We start from the raw sequence: 7,858 nt of genomic DNA on the forward strand, positions 1-7,858 counted from the left end.
ATTGTAGGCCAATATGCCACCTGGCACAATTCATCGCGAGTTGCTTTGATACCTCTGTGTCCAGCAGCTGGCGAGTCGTGAGCGAATGCTAATATGACCCCCCTGTGGTGCTGAGGAATAACCAAACGAGGTGAGGTGTATTCATCTGCAGCACATAAAAGTAGGCCATCGGAGACCGACAGGCGATATTTAATCGACCTGAGTTGTGCAAGGTATTTAACAGAGGAGTCGTTCATATCAGGCAAAGGCACGGGAACGCCCCCCTCTAAAAGAGTGATCGTTTGGGTTACACCCGGATCACTAGCTTGCAACGATTTGAAATCAGTGTCAGTAACAGCAGGAGTAACAGAAAAAGCCGTATCACAGGGTGGGGTCTGTGGGGTCCGAGCCGAAATGCGAGTGACCACGCAGACAGAATGGGTGGGCACAGGGGGTAGCCATTCGGGGAAAAATTCCCATGGCGTACCGTCGATTGCCAACGCTACGTTGGTCAGTAGAGCCCCCTCTAAGGTGATCCCATTCAGAATTTGAGGGCAGTATTGGCCAGGGCGTTGGGAGGTGCCCCAGGGGCACAGAAAAGCCTGTTGTTGCTGGAGGGGGTCTCTTTTACCCCCACAGGTTTTAGGGGGGGTGTCTGGCTTTCCTCCCGGTACTACTGTCAGACACTGGACTTCCTGGAAGTCAGTGTCGGCCAGTGGCACCGGTTCACGGAGTTCCGTGGAAATTGTGAGGTCAGCATAGTCAATTTGGGGCTGTAGGCGCTCCAACAAGTCCCGCCCCAGCAACAAGGGAATGTGGTCTAGAGTTGACACATAAATGGGGTGTCTCATGGACATGGGTCCGATTTGGACGTGACATAGAGCTACCTTGTCTAGCATGGTGCTTGATTCAGAGTAGGGAACAATGAGAATAGGGTGGTGACAAAGTTTGATGTCACGGTTGCGTTTGCGAGCCCTATCCTGCAAGATTTTAAATAGGCCATGTGACATCAGAGTGATGTCGGCTGCCGTGTCTAGTAATGCCTCATGCGTGAGTGTGTTCTCTAACGTCATGGTTAAATACAATTTTCGGCGCTGACCCCTCTGATTGAGTTTTGCCAACACCTGTCTGAATCCCGATTTGGGGTGGGATTGGTGTGCAGGTGTTTTGTTTGGACCCTCTAGGGGTTGGCGTTGAATGGTGAACATTGTGCTGCCTTTGTCTTCCACCGAGGGCGGGGTAGTGGTCTCACTACTTTGGAAAGAGTTGGTATTTGGCTCAACTATGGGCGGCACAGATATGCGCAGGACGTCCCTTTTTTTGGAATTTGGGTCCTTTTCAACAGGCTTGCTATCAGTCCGTTTCTTGTGGGGCCTCCTTCGTCGAGTGCCACGGGCGGTGGCCGGTTTAGCAAGTTTTTCAGATTCGACTTTATCGAGAGCTGCTTCAATAAGTTGAGTTAATGTGTCGTTTGTAACGGACGTGTATTGACTCTTTTTATCGGGGTCTCGAGATTCGCGTCCCGCGGGCCGAGGGGAGAATTCCCGGGCGCGCAGTGGTTTGGGTTCGTTGGACGGCTCGTCGCTAGAACGCAATTTCCTAAACGGGCTTGGACTACGATTTTGGAAGGAGGGGCGTTCGCGTTCATCTGAGGAGGAGCGAGGCCCCCTCCCCGCGGAAGGTTGGCGGTCGTTTCTCCTATATTGATCATGATCGTTTTGCCGTTGATGCGAGGGGTGGTCACCCGGTCCGTTATTGGGCGCGTCTGTGCGGGGGTGCCCACCCTCAAGTTCACGGCTTTCTATTGCACAGGCCAAATTGCGTAGCTGGTTAGCTCGAATGTGCTTTGGGTCAACTCCAAAGGGGATCAGTTTTTTAATGGAGGCATGCACATTACTCACGAACCGGGCTTTAAAGTTTATGTCTTCCTCCATATCGGGTAGGTTTTGATCGCCGAAAAACGCTCTACGCAATTTTGCATAATAGGCAGCGACAGCGGCGGTGATTCCCCCCATGCTCCGGTGGTCTGTAAATTTTTCGATAATTGCCTTACGTATAGCCTGCCAGTCTTGGCGGGTTTGTTCTGTTTGCCGAAAAACAAAACTGCTGACCTCCCGATGGGAGGTCAGCATAAGGAGTCTCAATTTGGTGTCTACATTGACGGGCGCATACGCTTCTAAATGGTAGTCAATGTCTTCCAGATAGGTGTAGGTGTCCACGGCAGCATCTCTTGTGGGGTTAAAGCGTAGGATACATTTAGCAAGTTTCTTTAAATCGTCAGTGGTTATGTGTCGACCGGCTGTGTTAGCGCTCGGTGACAGCGGACCGTTTCCTGACCTTAGGGGATTGCCTGTGCCATGTGGTCCTGCCTGGGTTTGCCCCGGCTCGCCTATGCCTGTTTGCCAGGAGGGGAGCGACGCCCCATACCCGGGGCCAGCTGGTGGCCCAGAGATTTGGGGGTGGCTCCCCGTATATGGGGAGGTTTGACCTGGGCTAGTGGGCATAGGGTGGACCCCTGATAGAGGAGCCGAAACTCCGCCTAGCGGGATTCCTACTGTTCCCCCTGGAGGGGGCCCAGAGGCTCCACGTGGTAGTCTATTTAACTCGTGGCTGGCAATTTGGCCTTCCACTTTAAGGTTATGAACTTGGTGCTGTGAGGCATGTCTCAACTTCGCAATTTGAGTGTATGAGCGATGTATGTATGTCTGCCATGCCTGCCTTCCCTGCGCAAAACCATCTATTTCCTGCCTTAATGCCCCAAAGATGCGCTCTCTGACAGCTACTACCTCTGTCTCTAGCTCATCAACCCTTTTGTCAGCTTCAGTTAATAATCTCTCGGTTTCCCGGAGTTTATCTGTTTGACCAGTCAGGTTAACGACTTGGTCCTCTGAATCGGTTAAGGAGTGTTGAAGCTGTTGATTACGGCTTATGAGTGAGTCACACTCACTAGACAGGGCGGCGTTTTTGTTTAGGCTAACTACCCTTAATTGACACAAGTTACCGAGCAAGATTCCGGTGCACTGCAGCATTTCAGTTTTGCTATATTGCCTACTTTCCTGATAAGTAAGGTTGGCGTCCGATAGGTTAGACAGTATGTCCAATTCGCTGATGTTATTTTTACACGGTTTATCCTCCAATGGGACGTTCACCGTGGACGCAATGACTTTAACCAACTGTAGGCAGGTGTCCGTGAGTGCCATGGTGGCTTAACACGAAAAAGCTAACTACGAGTGTTCTGGCTTTGGTCCAAAAATGTATACCTAGTTACAGATAATATTTCGGACAAAACTAGAAGGAGTTGTACATGCAATAATAGTGGTGAAACAGTAGTGGAATTTTTACTTAGTAGGCTATGCGAAAATGAGACAAGGTTTTTTTTATAATTAGCTCGAGGTGTCTGGCTTTGCTTGAGACCTAAAATTTTCAACACACTTTATTGTGCTAGGATAGTAAAATATCTAGATTGAAAAAGGGTCTTAGAAGGTTTGTTTGGTTTTTTTTTTTTTTTTTTTTTTTTTTTTTTTGAAAAAAAATAACTTTAAAAGAGGGCGTTGCTTTGATCGACAAACCTTCTTTGGGGAAGGATTTTAAGCAACAATAAACTTTAATCCAAAAGAAGTTTACTTAAGGGATCATTTAAAAATTTTGAGAGTAAGAAACCAATTTTACATTTTGAGAAGAAACTTTCAACTTTGGGAGAATTAAATTTTGAGAAATGTGAAAATTTATGCGAAGAAAAAAAAATTTAATTTGAAAAATTAATCTCAAAAAAAAAAATTATTTAATTCTAAAAAAAAAATTCTCTTAATCAAATTCAACCTCTAAAAAAAATTAATCCCAAAAAAAAAAATTTATCAAAAAAAAAAATTCAATGTGACTTAAACTCAAAATAAAATTTAAACTTTAATCCGGGCAATGTAATAAAAAAAAATTTTTTTTATAACTTCCTATTTTATGTGGGTTAAAGTTGTTTTATTATTTTATTCAATCTTTATCGAAAAACCAAATAAACCAAGACAAGTCCTTTTTACTTAATTTTCCTAAAACCTAAAATAAAACCAAAACAAATTACCTAATCTTGAGCCCTGAAAATGGTTGTCATACGTTTCTTCTATTAAACAAGTTTCTTCTTTAATCAAAGATCAATCCCGATTCTTTTGTGAATACTGGGTGGTGAAAGTTTTAGTTTCAATTAACTATTCAAACAATTATTTCAAACAATTGTTTAAATGTATTTGAGACCACTTTAATTCTTTTCACTCCGACCTTTGATTAAAGATGCCCCAAGATTAATTTGAAACCCCTCCTTTAATTTAAGTAACCAAACTTTTAACACTTTTACTTATAATAATCGAGCAAAGCCAAGCAGCTAACCTATTAACGCTGTTATCCAAACTTTAGGCTAGTTTGGGATCCTTTTTATTAACTTTAACTTGTCGCGTAGCGACGTGAGCAGTTAGTACACACACACAGATTTTAGTGTTAACCGTTCGTGAGTAAAATGAGTCAAGCGCTCATTCACCCGTACATGCAGCAGTACGCTAAAATGTCTCTTGGTTAGAGTCAGCTTGCAGGGCTGTGCATAGTGAGTGATACCTCGGATCCAACCTAATTAAAATGTCTCACTAACGGAATGTGAGCAAAATACCCCCACACGAGAGAACCAACACGCTGTTTGGCTCCGCAGTCTCAGCGTGGGTGGAGGAGGAGCCTTAAACTCCTTACGTCCGCTGAACGTGCTATGACGGTACCAGCAGGCGGGGTCTGTGTACGTAATCTAAAATGGCGCCTACTGAATTTTTTGGAGTGGATCAGACAATTTTGGCCAGAGGGTTGTACGGGCCCCCGGCGGCTTTTACTGTTGTCTGTTTGTGAGGAAAACACGACTCAATTTCAGGCAGCCATTGTCACCACACAAAGGTAGATGGCGGATCAGTTTGGAGAAACAACAATGAACATAAACTAAGCCCTTGGCATCTTTTATTAGGTTTCGAGAGCCTGTAAGGCTTCGAACCCTATTACATCTCTACACTTTCATTATTATTAGGTTTCGAGAGCCTGTAAGGCTTCGAACCCTATTACATCTCTACACTTTCATTATTATTATTATTATTATTCTTCCGCCGTTTTTGCCAGTTCTGGCCTAACCGCCTGGTCACTTCTTATGAAATTCGGCAATATGGTAGAGGGCTATGCCAAACGGCGAAAACCCGAAACTCACAACCATTGGCCAAAGGGTGGCGCTGTAGCACTCAATTGAACATGCCAACTTTGAACAGGTACAGCTCATGCCCTGTTCGACCTACAGCCATGAAACTTCGATACACACATGCGTCTCCTCATGCCTAACAACTTTCGCTGTTTGACTTTTGACCTCTGACCTTTAGATCTCCCACCATTTCGAATTCTATGAAAAGCAGTAAAAAGCAGTAAAAAACCACTTCTCCTGGGATTTATGAGCAATCTGTACGAAACTGTATACACATGAACTTTGGACCAATGCCGACAAACGTAACTTAGCGGATTTTCCATAAGTGAAAACGGTAAGCTTTTATAAGCCAATGAAAATTGCAGCTTTTTTTAAATTATTCATCTGCCCCTAACACATACATGCAGACTCACATTTGTTTGACACTTTGCAATATTGTAGAGGGTCCTTCCAAGTATCACTGAAACCAATCTTACTCCAATTGGTCAAAGGGGGGCGCTATAGCAATTTTTTGAAAATGCAAACTTTAAACAGGCAAAAGTCATGCCTCGTTTGGCCGACAGCCGTTAAACCTGCTTACACATGTGCCTTGACTCATGAGGAACACATGTATCACTTTGACCAGTAAGCTCTGCCCTTAGATTGTCTGCAATTTTGAGCAGTTTGAAAAACATTTAAATCCAGGATTTCTGAGCAATTTGCATGAAACTGTGTCAAATACATGTTTGACGCCCTTTTTCACGGGTTCAGGTGTGTCGGTTCAATAGCTTGATCGCTTAATCATCTGCCTTGAAACCATAGGGTAGCCGGTTCGAATCCCACCTCAGGTAGACTTAATTATAATTGCATTGCACACAACATGACTATACCAATGAATACATGTGCAATTGTTAAAGATGACGAGAAATGCATACTTGAAAGTAGTTCTTTTCAATGTATGACGTACTTCATTCGCGCTTTTGTTTTGTTTTGTTGGATTCTCCCTTTTCACTGTCTAAGGCTGTGTATTGGATAGCTCCACCAGTAGAGTGTGAGTCTCATGTGCCGAAGGTCCCTGGTTCGAATCCCACTTATTACAGTTCACATTTAAATTGCATTGTACAAAACATGACCCTGTTAATTCAGACAAGTGCAATGTTTAGACAATAACACGAAATGCTTTTGAGAGTAGTTTTTTTTTATGTATGACATACTTTCTTGTGAAAATAGCCGATCTACAATCTCACACCTTTTTAGATAGCAACGCGTTGTGAGCTTGTAGATCGACTATTTTCCACTAGTTTCCATTCCGAAATATATTGAGCAGTTTGAAAAACATTTAAACCAAGGATTTCTGAGCAATTTGCGTGAAAGTGTGTCATGTGTGTGAACTCCCTTTTCACTAGTACAGGTCTGTTGGCCCAATGGCTTAATCATCTGCCTTGAAACCACAGGGTTCCTGGTTCGAATCCCACGTCATGTAGAATTCATTATAATTGCATTGCACACAACATGACTGTATCAATGAATGCATGTGCAATTGTTAACCAGTAAACTCCGCCCTTAGATTGTCTGCAATTTTGAGCAGTTTGAAAAACATTTAAATCCAGTATTTCTGAGCAATTTGCGTGAAAGTGTGTCATGTGTGTGAACTCCCTTTTCATCAGTTCGGGTCTGTTGGCCCAATGGCTTAATCATCTGCCTTGATACCAGAGCGTCGCCGGTTCAAATCTCACCTCATGCAGACCTCAACTCAATTGCATTACACACAACATGACTGTATCAATGAATAAACATGCAATTGTTAAATGAAACGCTTATTGAGAGTACTTGTTTTCAATGTATGATGTACTTCATTCCCTCTTTTGTTTTGTTTTGTTTTGTTGGATTCTCCCTTCTCACTGACCAAGGCTGTGGATTGAATAGCTTGATCAATACAGTGTTAGTCTCATGTGCCAAAGGTCCACAGCTCAAACCCCACTTGTCACAGTTTACATTTAAATTGCATTATGCAAAACATGACCCTGTTAATTCAGACATGTGCACTTTGCTCTCTCTCTCTCTCTCTCTCTCTCTCTCTCTCTCTCTCTCTCTCTCTCTCTCTCTCTCTCTCTCTTTCTCTCTCTCTCTCTCTCTCTCTTTCTCTCTCTCTCTCTCTCTCTCTCTCTCTCTCTCTCTCTCACTCTGTCACAGTCTGCCACTCTGTCACTGTCTGTCTGTCTGTCTGCCAGTCTGCCAGGCCTCCACAGTCTGTCTGTCTGCCAGTCTGCCACAGTCTGTCACAGTCTGCCAGTCTGCCAGTCTGCCACTCTGTCACAGTCTGCCAGTCTGCCACTCTGTCAAAGTCTGCCAGTCTGCCAGTCTGCCAGTCTGCCACTCTGTCAAAGTCTGCCAGTCTGCCAGTCTGCCACTCTTGTCACAGTCTGCCAGTCTGCCATTATTCTCGAAACCGCTAATTGCTGCTTGCAGCTATATTTATTAGGTTTCGAGAGCCTGTAAGGCTTCGAACCCTATTACATCTCTACACTTTCACTATTATTATTATTATTCTTCCGCCGTTTTTGCCAGTTCTGGCCTAACCGCCTGGTCACTTCTTATGAAATTCGGCAATATGGTAGAGGGCTATGCCAAACGGCGAAAACCCGAAACTCACAACCATTGGCCAAAGGGTGGCGCTGTAGCACTCAATTG

This window comes from Gymnoscopelus microlampas (assembly GCF_963454915.1).
Source record: "Gymnoscopelus microlampas genome assembly, chromosome: 2".
In the NCBI taxonomy this organism is placed as follows: domain Eukaryota; kingdom Metazoa; phylum Chordata; class Actinopteri; order Myctophiformes; family Myctophidae; genus Gymnoscopelus; species Gymnoscopelus microlampas.